The sequence below is a fragment of the Ylistrum balloti genome, unplaced genomic scaffold (assembly GCF_031769215.1).
Source record: "Ylistrum balloti isolate Yb309-2 unplaced genomic scaffold, AGI_CSIRO_Ybal_v1 Utg369618, whole genome shotgun sequence".
NCBI lineage: Eukaryota > Metazoa > Mollusca > Bivalvia > Pectinida > Pectinidae > Ylistrum > Ylistrum balloti.
Genome location: NW_026781890.1, coordinates 1,471,901 through 1,487,151, shown reverse-complemented (window position 1 = coordinate 1,487,151; position 15,251 = coordinate 1,471,901).

Genomic DNA, 15,251 nt, shown 5'->3' with positions numbered 1-15,251 from the left:
TGAATTCACATAGAATCAAGGAAAGGGAATTTCCCTATATAACAGGAATTTATCGTAAAGAATTTAAGTGCTTACCACGGGATATATATGCAAATGTTTGTGGGATAAATAATCTTTACAATGAAAATGTAATTTCACTCCCCAATGTGAAAAGTGTGCTATTTGTTCACGGAATCGATACTTCTTTGAAATCTCACACCTACAGATACTATCTAGAGAGCTCAACATCAATCTCGATTTGAAACTGTGTATTCAGTTTGACTGAAAAATAGATCAAGCTAAAAACAGGATGCTGTGTGTTGTAAATGCGCATATTTTATTTTCACGTGCACATTTATAATAAAATCAACATTTCTGAAGTCGTTATCAGTGAACCGCTACCTGGACTTAAAACTTTCTACATAGAAAATTTGGCATTACTCATCTTCCCCCGGTAAAGTATTTGATGTGGTAATATTAATATATAATAAACTACAACTCTCTAAGAATAGGTAATGAAAAGAGCGAAAAAAAACCCAATAAAGTGACGTTCTGACCAATGAGCAATGTTATCTACTTCAGAAGTGTTTCATGTATTCGAGTTATCTCTCTTCGTCCATTGTAAGATATGTTAGGTGCCGTATACCTACACGTACCATAGTATATGGTCTCATTACTATCACTAGTTCAGTCTCGCTTTACTGGGCGCCAATCATACCTTTAATTTCAAACCCGTCATTTTAAACAACTTATGAAAATTTTGTGAAGACAAGAGGTCTAGGACCATCATACATATACAAGGATGATGAGGATGATTCTTTCAGCTCGGCTGTCGAGGTAGGATCTAATCTTTCGAAGAAAATAAATGTCTTTTTAGAATATCTCCATCAATGAATAATTACTATGTATCTATCTCTGTAACCTGAAACGATCGCTGCTATTTATGAAAGGACAAACATGTTTGTCTCCATCAACAATATGTTTTTTTTGGTAACAAAGGTAAATATATTGTAGTGAATTACAATGAGACCGTTTCATAAGAACAATACCTTCAGATCATAGAAAAAGGACGAAAAATAGGCAAAATGGTAGAATTTTTTATCAAGTTTGGTGGTAAAACACACCACTGGAATATAGTGAACAAACTATGGACCTTGCAAAGTCCACCAATATCACTAATAGATATATTGATAACTTCTTAACAACAATTTACAGATCACGGGTACATATATACTCACCAGAATTAGAAATCACATAACACTGTTTTACATCAGCCGCTTTTCCTCGCTCTTTTCCTACAATGAACCCAACATGGACACATTTCCAAGAAGTTTTATGATAAGCTTGATTTCGTGAATTTTTAATTTCTGGATAAAAACATTACTGCTTCCCTAACCTACGTTATATAGATGTCTGAGGTAATTCGATATTCAAGGGTCTATTCCCTAAATCAATTTTTTTCGTGCAAAACCTCGACAGGTGAGAGACAAACTGACAACACAGGATTTCGAAAGATGCTGGCTGAAGAAGTTTTAGGGTCGTCATAGTCATTTCATTGAAAAAAAAACATTTTCCATCATCCGATATTAAGCTGGATGTGTTTGATGCTCGTTAGAGTGCCTGGTTGTTCTCTTGTTGGTAACTTTGTTTTCATTTGGGAACTTGATATAACTTACTTGGAGTGAAAGATATTTACCTGACAGGAGCTGTCAAAGAAGCGGAAGAGTTTAATCCCTTAATCTCTTTGATCTATAATCCCAGTTTTTCATGATCCTCCGTGTAAATCTCTCTTTTTTACTTAATGTTAATCTGGGTTACAGTCGAATTGTGATACGCTTTACTCAAGAAGTGGATTCAATAGTTTGTACATTTTAAATAACTCTAAATAGTCTTTGACAAATCTTCAACAACCTCTTCTAATATGAATTTCTTCTATGAGAACATTTGACTTTTCCACCAAGTACACAACCATATCCCATTCTTAACGTTCTGCTCCATGAAAGGGGAACGGCGGTATGAATATATGGTTGTAAATTAAACTGAAGCGTTCGTAAAGTGTACGTCCATGACGAAATCCTAAAATGATGGAGTTTTTGGTTGACAACATCTTCGTTGAACTTGGTGGTAAGATTCTAGCAGACAATTGGTGTACCAGAGAACTAACTGCGTCCCTCTGTTGGCTGACTTATCAAAGATCTTGCAAAGTCGTTTAATTTCACTTTCAGATATATTGATGACGTCTTGTCTATAAATGAAAAGAACTTTATTTACTACGTTCATCGTATATACCTACCGGAAATGGATTTCAAAGACATGACAGACTCTTCTACAACAGCCGTTTATCTCGCTCTTGTCCTTCGACATAACCAACATGGACAGTTTTCAAACAAGCTTTATGGTAAACGTGATGATATCAATTCCCCTGTTATGATTTTTTAAAATTTTTGTATAGCAACATTCCTGTATCCCGAACCTTTGGTATACTGTATTTCGAGTTGTTTCGCTTGTATAGGGTTAAACCTAAAGACTGTGTATGGAGTTGTCTCGCTTGTGAAGGGTTAAACCTAGAGGCTGTGTTTGGAGTTGTCTCATTTTTGTTGGGGTAAACCTCGAAGACTGAGTTTGAAGTTGTCTTGCTTGTGTTGGGTTAAACCTAGATGCTGTGTTTGGAGTTGTCTCGCTTGTGTTGGGTTAAACCTGGAGACGGAGTTTGAAGTTGTTTCACTTGTATTGGATATTCTATAATGAACAAATACAGTCATGGACATTTCCGTGGCTGCTTCTGTTCCATTGTTAAGTCAGCCGATGCAGGAATACGACAGATGGGAAGCCTGTTAATATCTAATATGTGTTCAAATTGAAATGTAATCTATTGTATAAATGTATCAACAGTACATTTGGAGTGGTTATAATTTCTTTATATAGTTACTAAATGAGTTTTGTCAATACAAAACTATACAGTATTTCACTGTCGATGTAGGTATAAGAATGCATCTGAGGTTTGAATCTTCCACTTTTTATGATCATTTCAAAGAACAATAGGAGAGTCTATCGTACTCTTAATTCTGCTGGACATACATGTACGCTATGGACATGGATAATGATGTAAAGTGGTCATCTTGGTTTTCACCACTTTACATGAGACCTTTACTATTATGACGTCACTATGAAAAGTTCGTCAAAGCATTGTATTCTGCTCATGATTATCTTGATCTCGTGAATAGATGAACGTACTCATATTTTTACTCTCTAAATAAGGATCAGAAGTTTTTCCTATCAGTCTATAACCTTCGTTTTTTATATGGTTTCTTCGTCCATCTTCTTAAAGTATGTCCAATATAACATTTCAGTAATCAAACCGAAATATATTTCTTTGTTGCAATGTTTTATTTTATGATAACATTAAGTTCGAATAATACTTGATTTAATTAATATTATGATGTTTGATCTTAGCAACAAGACATTATCCTATCATTAAGGGAGTGACATACTGTTCAGTGGATGTAAAGGGAGATATAATAGGTTCATAACAAATCACATAGTCATAACTTGGTTATACTCTTTCCAATGGAGATGCTTATCAACACTGCAAACGTAACTGGTATAGAAGAGGGTGTGTGATTTATTGAAGTCATACCTTAACACTATTTATTATATCAGATTGAATGGATCCGACATATTTGGGCTTATTACGTTTTAACGGTATTTAATGTTTTCACAATGTTGAGTCTGACCGTCCTTATCACCCCTAACCCCACTAACCCCTACTTGTGACAGCCACTAGGTACTGACCACAGGAAGGTGTTTTTTCTTTCAGAACTCCATCAACAATTCCTGACGCGTTCTTAAATGACAACGGCTGTTAATATTATGTGAAGTATCAATAAACCAAATTACTTCTACCATTATCGAATCTAGTGTGTAGTTTTGGACAAATTATATATATTACAAGTATGTCATCAAGCTCAGTTCACACTCCATAATTGTAACACCAGACAAAATCATACTAAGAACATTTTACAGTCGGAATTGTGTGATTTAACTGTCATAGTTAAAGCTGGTGCATTCCTCAATTTTTTTATGTTCTTTCGTTTGACACATTAACACAAGTTCTTAACAATCCAGAGATTCGTCTTTTTCCAAGAAAACCATAGTACAGATATATTTTTGTGAATGATTTTCGGAGCAGTGAAAACAGAAGTGGGCGTTTTTTTCTACATCAAAGGCTCATTATGATTGGTATAAGATTGTACAAAAGCCACACAAGTGTATGGCATATTTAATCATTTAGAGTTAGATACAGTAGAGCCAAACAATGAATTAAACTGCATCATAAAGCTGTTCTGTCCTTCTAGTCTCGGACAGTTTCTTCTATATTAGCCGCTTATCTCGATCATTTTCTACAGCAAAACCAACATGGACAGCTTTCCACCAAACTTTATGATAAACGTGGTGATTTCAATTTCCCTGTTGTGAATTACCCATTTCTGTATAGCAATATACCTGCATCTCCAACCTATGATATTCACGGGTCGGTCTATTCACATTATCATGATTTTCGTGCAAGAAGTCGTCAACTGACGGACAAACTCCTTACACAGGGGTTCAAAAGATGAAGGCTGGTGAAAATTATGGGAAAGTTTAATGGTCAACAAAGTGATCTTATTGAAAACATATTCTATTTATTTCTGTGTTATGAAGCTGCATGTGTTTGATGCACGTTAGTTTGCCTGTTGGGTTCGTTGCTGTATACATTTGTTTGAGAACGTGATATTACTTACTTGAATTGGTCAAGAATAACATGCCGGGTATCATCGATGAAGCAAAAGACATTTACTCTTACGGAACACTTGGTCTTAATTTGTTGTACATTTTCAGGAACTTTCTTGTAAATCCTTCATTTGTTCATATTTTGCCCTAGTTTTATGGAATTTGAGTTTAGATTATGTTGTCATGCTTGTGATTTCTTTATTTTTAGGACTCGTTAGTGATGGCCTAAATGCTGAAGCCTAGGATTCGACTGGAGGAAGTCCAAAGTGAAGATCGTAATTTTCATATATCATATATCTTTAGGAGAGTACATGTATTTATAACAAAGACTTACCACTGTTTCGCTATCAGATATATCGCTGATGTGTTGATTGTTAAAGCAACAAGTGATATCCTGAATCTGTTAATCGTTTATATCGACTAAATAGTCGTCTGCAGACGTTGAAGTGATAAACTAAGTTATAGATACAGCAAATTATTTAACTGGTCTGTCCTGCCGTGATGTGTCTGTTGTCCTGATGTGAGTTGTCTGTTGTCCTGCCGTGATGTGTCTGTTGTCCTGATGTGAGTTGTCTGTTGTCCTACTGTGAGGTGTCTGTTGTCCTGATGTGAGTTGTCTGTTGTCCTGCAGAGAGTTGTCAGTAATGTCAACCTGCAAATGAGCTGGAATCTAGAATCGTGCATGGATATTAAAAGATGGTCTAGACAAATGTAAGAATATCTGGATGGAAGGGAACTCATCCTATATTTGTATGATTCGGGATGTGTTGATTTGGGATATTGGAATGTGCATACAACTGAAATAAAATTTAGTCATATTTGATAACCGTGCGTGCTGCTGCTGCTGCTCTCTCTCTCTCTCTCTCTCTCTCTCTCTCTCTCTCTCTCTCTCTCTCTCTCTCTCTCTGACATCGCATTTAAAAATAGTCGGAATATAAAATCCCCTTTTATGTATAATAATGATCGGGCCTCGTAATATTATACAACCTAATAAATATGGTGTTCTGTTTCTTATTGAATATCAGAACAGATACTTGATTGACCACTTTAAATATTAATCGAACATGTCAGCTGAAATCTATCCCTGTTTATTTTTTCCGTCAAACTCAATATTATAGTTATTTCAATGTTGTTTTTTTTTTCAAATATATAAACAATACAGAGAAATTATTAATCCAAAAGCTAATCATAACCTCTTTCCTATTTTGTTTTTTATCATCAATCATAATGTTTATATACCTAAAAGCTTCACTTACTACTAATTCTTATAGGATTTAGAAGAGAACTATTATGTTGCAGTCATCATGCAAATTGAAATAAAATACAGGGCAGTAAAATGTGCGTCTTTTGTCAATAAATCTCAAATGAGTCGCACAATTTCTAATTTCTATTCAAATCTACTTGCTTATCATTCTGAAAATATATGTACCTTCTTACCTTTTTGCACTCTAACTACAAACCTAAGATACAAAATTTAAAAGAAACACAGTAATCAAACTACTTATGATTTAAGTGAAATGCTGTTTGGCAGCTTGGCAAGATTTACATGTTTGTTTATTGGCGATTTTGTAAAAATGAAAGATAAGGTAATCAGTTTAGTATGTATTATAATAACTGATTTGGTGTAGAAAATATCTACCCGGCATTGGTGTCATTTCACCTTTAAATATAGCGTGATAAGGACCTCCTATATTATTCGTCGACCGTTCAGACATGGATTTAGTTTTCATGTTGGGCTTTAAGGAGACATCATTTTCCAGTGTTAGCTTTGAAACTGAAAACTACACGTAAATAGCCGCTTTATTTTTTATTCACATCTCCCTATACTAGTATCTGATATACATGTGTCTGCAGAAGAACGAATCACTAATACACTAACATGTTAAAGCACGGACAGCTGATATATTTTGATAAGAGTATGCCATATTGCCTACATGACTAGGGGATATAGCAAACGTTATTGTACAAGTCTTATCATAACCCACTAGCTTTATAATGGACATCAAACAATATATGATAAAATTACATAACATCGTGATTGGAAATGTTTCCAAAACCACGAGAAGATCACTGAAGTCACGAAAACAGCTCAAGGGACTCAACAATTAAATTAATAACAAATATTCTAAATAAAGCAGAAAGACTTCAGTGTAATGCATCAGCTGTGACGCTCCACTAGGAATCAATGCTAATTGTTTTAGAAAGCGAGGGATCGCGATACTAATTGTTACAGACTGGTCCCTCAGCCAACTCCTCTCGTGTATCTATCGGAGAAATGCCCCATTCGAGTGTGAAGATGAAAACTGATGCAAATGTATCGTAATCCATTTTTCAATTAAGACTGTCATCACTGCCGAACACCAGCTTATTAACATCAAAGACAATGGTATTCTTTTGTGGCTGTTCGGTAGAGAAAGGCGAGACCCAGCTACATTTTCCATCACCGTTGATTCAAACATTGATGTAGTTGGTAACAAGCCAAAATTATATATAGGATCCGTACACGTTGCATGAAACAGTCAGCTATTATTATTATCACGGCTGTACAACATGCATTACTGGGCATGTTTTTGCAGCTCGCTTCATCCCCTGTTCTATTTTGAAATTAGAATTTTCTAATCAACTACAGCATTCTGCTCGCTTCTAAAGAAAATAACAAATGAAATACCAACATGCCACAACAGAATCAGAACCAACTTCACACATCAATTTACAAAATAAAACAACAATGATAGGTTCTATGTAGACATGCAACTGCAGAAATCATATTATTTCAGATTTTCATTTACTGTTGACACCTAGTTATCAAATTCCGAAAACATTTGTCCGTCATATTTTTGTTTTATATAAAAATGCCCTACAACAATTCATTACTTATATATAAAATCTGCCCGACCACAATTCATTTGTTTTATATCAAACTGCCCTACAACAATTGATTTATTTTATATAAAACTGCTCTACAATAATTCATTTCTTTTATAAAAAAACTGCCCTACAACATTTCATTTTGTTTTATATAAAACTGCCCTAGAACAATTCAAAAGACAGATACATCGTTGAATTTAGACATTGTTAAGAATTCAGAATTATGATAACAGTGGTTAATTGAAGTAACTAAGGGTATCCAGCATAATGGAACAATACATGGTTTTTCATTTATAAATGATACTTGCATTTCGTATATTCTTTAAATGGTAATATTTTTATTGGTATTCTCAAAAAGAAGACAAGAAGACGAATATATGTCGTTAAATCCATGTAAGACTCATTATAAAAGCATTTGAGATCCGGTAAGATATGTTAAAAAATAGAAATTGTTGCAATGTCTGCTTAGCAAACATGAATTCCTGACCTGCAGGTGTGGCGTAAGAATAGAACTAGCTGCTCCCATTGCGTGATCAGAAGAAGAAGCTGGGATCATATATTTTCTAAACCTATTTCTACCAAATGGCTCCCTTGACACTGTTTCACTTTTGGCCTTTATTTGAGAGTTCGCTCCTGTGAGGAAATGTTTAGGTTCCATCCTAGCTGAATCCTGTAAAAAGGTAGTTACTGTTCCCAGCTTAACGTTCAGTATTGTGGTAGTGCAATGACTGGTTTGATCGTTATCAGCATTATGTGACCGGATCGGTCTACTTGCTTGTGGCAATATCCTTCAGTGTGGTAGCACTACAAAGTAATAATCATTAAGCGTGAAAGCTGCACTATTAGAAAACTTTGAAATGATAATTCGAAAGCTTACATTTCCCGGTGCTAAATATTCAAAGAAGAAATGAAAATTGAAAAAGGTTACATATTACAAAATATATATATTTCATATGTGGTCTTTGGGGTAATATTCCGTTCAGGGCTGGAAAGTAATATCCCTCAATAGTATTCTGCAGGTCGTCTTGTCCTCATTTTCAGTGTCAGAAACTACAATGTCTAATAAATAAAACAGATACAATTGAGTTTGCAAGAGTTTATTTTAGTTTTAATGTTTATAATCAGAGTTTTTGGACATTTGATGTCGTTTAACACATCCATATTGTGAGTTTTACTTTAGCTGCATTATTCATGCACTCAGCCAAGTTTGTTTATACTACAAATTTCGTTCCATCCACCCTATTCCTCTATCGTATTCTTTACATTGAAATGGTATCGTTTGCTTTTAAACTATATACATGAAATTTATAAATATGGCCAGCACTTATGGGAAGTGTGTCGCTATGTTGAAGATAACATACATATGTATGTTACTGCCGGGAACAATTCTTGTTCCTGGTATTAATGGCTTGCTAATAGATACATTCGGTATTTATGAAGAGGGATTATGTGTGACACACAATTAATTTAAAGTGGTTGTAAATACGACAAAAACATGACATGTCGATAAAACTACACTTACAAATGGTTCAAACAGTATGTTATCAACCATGAACAGTTTTAACACACTTATGTACCATATGTAAACTTAATAAACACATTCGTTCTTTGATTTTACCTGAGGTTGATCTACCACTGATCCAGTGAGGGTGGTGCTGGTTCATCCAACGGTCTAACTTGATTGACTTGTTTTTAAGTGAAACTGAATGGTTCGAAAATGCTTCCTATGACAAGTTTGAGAAAGTTTATTGAAAAGATTCAGATATGTAGCTTTCAGTTTCTAATTGGTACAGATCCATTTTCTTATGCTATGTAAAACTGCCAAAAATTCGCGGCCACTTCATTGTTTAATTTTGTTCGTTAAGGTGGTATTAATCTCCCCATTTTTCATAGCGACTTCCGCTCTTTGGTCGTTTTCTCCTTGTACTTTCTCAGACGTATTTGCCTAAACATTCGATTTGTTAAGGATTTTTTTTTATATATAAATATCTTATTTAGTTATAAATGTAATTTGTTTTACACTTTCGCTTTTTTCTGCCCACATTCATTTAGAACATTCATAGCTCTCGCAATTGAATTTTAAATTAAAATTTTAATTTTCAAAATCTACAGATAGTTTATTAAGATATTTTAATGAATATATTATTAGCTATAGTCGGCAACAATCATTAAAACATCCACCGTTTTACTGTAATCTTCCAAAAGCAATCTGATTGTTTGACATTTTATCAGAGAAAATTGGAAACAGCCCAGCTCCAAGGCACAACATTTTTTTTCATGTTCGATTAAAAGTTTCCACGTGGGACTTGCTGATGTGCTAATTACCTCCATACTAGCAGATGCGATGCGTAACCGTCAGCTCTATGTCGACCTATTTAGGTCAGGGACAGGTATGTGTCAAACAGCAATAGTTCAGTTATTCATATCTATGAGAAAAGCACAGAGCTACAAAAGATATAAATTCTTCACCATTTTGCAGAAAATAGAGCAATTTTTGGTGGTTCTAAATGTCATGACTTCCATGCTGTTTCCATAAACATGTACTCTTACTGTTCCTTACTTGATGTGCAGTGTAGAACTTGACTGTAAGGCATTGTAGAAATTTTAATATCAGTCAGTTTATCGTGATCTTATTTATTGGGACGTCATTCTGTTACTATATCATTTCGTCCTTGTCTTTCACATCGCCTCCGATAACACATTTTGTTCCACTTAGACCAAACTTGATCAGCTGCCTTGTATCTTGATCTTTTCCAATCATTCCTGTCGACGTTGTCTTTGTTTCTGTACTGTACTTTCCACTATTTTTGTCGATATTGACGCCCGTCCTCATGGGACCCCGTAACAATTTTAATAAACAACCAATAAATTAATGTACCGATATAAAAGCCCGTATAATTTGATAAAAGACAAAGTATGATTTTTATTAATATTTGAAATGATAATATAACTATAGTATTGTTGTCATCTTGAATTACGAAAAAAAGGGTGCAATATGGATGTCAGTCTATCACATATCAATGCCTTCTTAAAACGCATACATACAACTTGTAGAATCAAAGTCCTTATGACATAAATCAGTAGAAAATTTGAGTGTGACGTTTCGATGACTACACATAAAAGCAATATGACGGCAGTTCGTGAGGTTAATAATCAAGTTTAAACCTCTGCGTCAATTATTCTTATTGTGGCTTCACAACTCTATCTAGTTGGGCAATGTTATGTTCTCCATGTTTCTTCAGAGATGTGCTTTTAAAATTATTGTTTCCAATGTGACTTCTTCAGACGGTTGTCTGGTATTGAGTCAGAAATGTGTTAGAGATTCGCCTTTGTCCATAATATCCTGGACATTTTATTGGTCTTCAGTCTACCATTCGGTAGTATTATCCACTTGACGAATAGATTAGCTGATTTTGTCAATCGATAACCGTTATTCTCTTTTGACCCTTATATATAGTCTCAACTCCAGTAAAAAGGGTGGTCTTTTCGACGATCGACTTTACTTTGATTTTTTCTTTCCTCAGTATAACATAAATTTCTACTTCATGGTATATATACTATAGGACCCCGGTCCAAATATCATCAGATCACGCAAACTCTCAAGAGATGTATAACCTTTAGGCCTTTAAAACATGATAAAAACAATGTAGAAAACATTCACGCAGCTGGCGGTTTTATCAGAATATGCTACTATTTTGAGGAAATATTGAACAGAATTAATCATGGAATTTGATTTTCAAACTACTACGAAGGAATGATTCCTAACATGATGGCAGACATCACACATTGTTGTAATAACAAATGATGCATTGCAACGGTTACTTTTCCGGAAGACCTGATGCCCGCCGTCGTTGTTGGATGTTATGATATAGTTTCATGTCGGCTTACAGTCAAAGGTTCGATATCTAATCTATAACGATCCGCAAAAACTTACAATAAAACGAAATCAGTTAAACGGAACAGATACTGTTCTTCACGAATACATGGTGGTTCCGTTGTTGACTGACCTGTTCTCACATGGGACCGAGGCACTATTTACCAAGGATAAAGCGATATTTACGTGGCGTCTATCAATGAAGCAAAATACGCTTTCCTTTCCGGAATACTTGGTCTCACTTTAATTGCACTTCTTTTTTCAGCGATATCAGTGAAGTCACTTAGGTGTAGTTGTCATGTGTCACCTCAACATGGGGTGACTCTTCTTGCAAATCTATTTCTTGTTGATCAAAGAGTAAGAACTAGTTCAAATATATAACTATCATTCATCTTAATGCATAAACTTATATATATATTGGGGCATAAATATGGAAAAAAACTATAGCTGCTGATGTGACGTACAGCAATGTAAAGCATAACTGAAGAAATGTTGATAAAATTGTGATATCAAGCACAACATGCAATATAACGATGGCATGTATCTCCTGTAGCTTCTACGTCGCATGCCGGGTACTGCTAGTATGTCCAGTAAAACAAAGAGTTTAGAGGTGTCCAAGTAGTTATACATAAGCATTCATTAGGCATACGGTCCGTACCGACAACGCCATCATGGTATGCGTATATCCCTCGGGCTATGTTTGTTGGATCGGAAATATTGATTGACGTTCTTTTATATTAATAGATTTGATCGTCATGGGCCCGTGGGATCCCTTAACTTAGCCCGACATACTCAGTAAACCATTATACCAGACAGAGTCGGTTGTGGCCACAATCCCATGACGTATACAGAACACATCAAACGTCACGCTATCGCATAACGTTCACTTCAAATATCAATACATTTTGTACAAGTGACGTCATGCTGTCAAAAGATAGAATACTGCCATTACACGTACCGTACAATGACGGTTTAATGTCAAATAAACCAACATCAGCTTACTATATACCACACAAATGGAGACACAGTGTAACCCGACATAACTATATTGTAGCTCTCTTGGGTGATTTAAGGTACATAATTGTTGTAAAATAAGTAGAATTTTACACCCATAGTATACGAGAATGTTTCCTTCATTATCAAACGTTAGTTAGAAAGCTAATACACAAACCCTTCAAAATAATAAGGATGTAAGGTCTCAAAGTATATTTCTTTTTATTCAGATGTTTATCTACACACAAAAAATATATATCAGTAGGTATGATACTTGATAGTATTACAGAATGTACGTCAATGTACTTGGTAGGTCGTTTACATGGTCAAAATCAATATCACAAAGGACAATAACCATTAAAGAAGACAGATAATTTTATTACCAAACAAGCGAACATTTAACATCATTGTCAGAATGAATTTCCCACAAGTAAGTTTTGAATCGTTTTATTATAACATATTGACCATCATGACCCGATGATAGTAACCTAAGTGGTACTCCAATATTACTAAACAAACACCGATATGACAAGCCTAAAAGATCGATATGGGAAATGTCGAATACTTCATCACACTTCTAGCACTGTTACAATAGCATGCATGTGAATGTCACCTTCAGATAAAAACAAAATACCAATATGCCAACATAATCATATTCCAAACACAAATTCAGTAAAATCACGGGGAAATATGAAGAAAAGAAATAATTACACGGAGACTCATGAAAAGTACAAGAGTAATAAGACTATTGGTTGTGGAAGGGTAGGCGTCTACAGTTTCATTGACACCAGCCATGGCAACCTTGGTCAAACCAAGTAAGTTATGTCATGTTCTCAAAACAGATCAATGTATCAACCACTAGGCAACGTAACGAGCAGTAAACATGTCCAGATTCATATCGCACAAAGACATAGGATATTTCTTAATGAAATCACAATGACGACCATAAAATTTCATTAACCTGCAACTTTTGATACTCTGTGTTACAAGTTTGACTTCTTTCACGAAAACCGTGATAATCGGAATGGCCCTTGAATATCCATCAACTACGACACGTAAACACCGTTTGGGGATAGAGAGCTGTCACTATTCAGAAAGGGAAAATTTACAATAGGGAAATTTAATTAATCATGCTTGTCATACAGTTTGGTGTAAGCTGTCCAAAAGAGATAGTTGGCTTATGTAGAAGAGTGAAATTTAAAAATAAGATACAGTGTAACTAGTCATTAATACGTTTGTCCTAATTTGATGAAAAATCAGGGAGAGATCACCCCATTCCTATAAAAATAAAGAAATTGCCTTTTATACGGGCAACAATATATGAACTTTGAGCATTTTGACAATATTTATTAAATTTTGGAAAGATATGCATTGTAAAAAGCAGTGAATGAAACCAATTACTGAATGTTGAATGACTGACAAAATGCATAAATGCTTTGATTTCAAAGTGTGTTCTAGTTCTACTAGTTGTACTTGTGTAAACAAATATGGTTTTATATTTTTCCATTAATTTAAGGGGTCGTAGAAATAAAAATTGATATAACTCTTATTGATCAAGTCAATTCAAAACCCTTTCAAATATCTGTATTCGGACTTTTGTTTAACAGAAACACATTTCGGCAAAGTTAATGAACAATTCTTCCCGTCTCCCACCGTTTTTTTTTTATGTATTTCATAAATCATGTAGCATCACCCACCTCATCTAGGGATTTTAGTTTATCCATGCGTTGGTAAAACAAACATTTTCTCATTAAGGTTTATTTCGGGGGCTAGGGGAGATAAACTTGTTAATCACATTCACTGGTCTGACACAATTTATCTTGATATCTTCATGATATTTCACAAGGATACCAAAGAAGTTTCTAAAACACTTTAATTGATCCTAATTGGTAGTTTATATACGATTCCAAATAAACTTTCCAAATTTAGACCAAATAGAAAAAACATATACATATATGCCACCCATTTTCATGTATTAGATAAATAAATATTGACATAAGCTATTTAAAACTAATTCATTTTGCTAAAGCATGTTTATGGTAAGACTAAAAATATTTTATCATGAGGATACCAGTGGCCACTGGTATCACTTAATACAATTTTCAATCCAAATTAGTAATTGGTGGAGCTGTAATGGTAACAAAGCAAAATATGTAAGTAATATGCCATTCCATGTATATTTTGGAATGTGTTATCAAAACAAATTGTTTCCCTAAGAACTCCTTCGTAGGGGCCCTACAACAGGACTTTCAGTCAGCGATTTAAGAAACAAACATCATTTGCAGTTAAGATATGAGTAATTTTATAAACCTTGTAATATCTGATATTAGGTCATTTTTAAATGATCATCAAACATACGTGTATTTATCAACCCATTCCACTATTGACACGAATAAAAACTTAGCAAATGTGATAACAAATGTACCACAGATTTTACGAAAACACTCCAAAACAATTACTAAATAAGCAGTATGTACCAGGGAAGGAGAAATGTATGAAACACATATCCATCTATAGCAGCAGACGAAATCACACTTTTGTTTATGTAATGTACGTATAAAGTGCCATTGCCATGCAGACATATGTTTCTTTATCTTTTCATTTGTAGTCCACTGACAGCAAAGGATTTCACATACGTCAAATTGCTTCGTCTATAACTCCTTCCATAACCAACTTATATTTATAAAGTTAACAAATCTTTTCACTTTCAGTTTTGAAAAGAAATTCAATGATGTTTGAAAATAGTTTAATCACTTTTATTTTATTG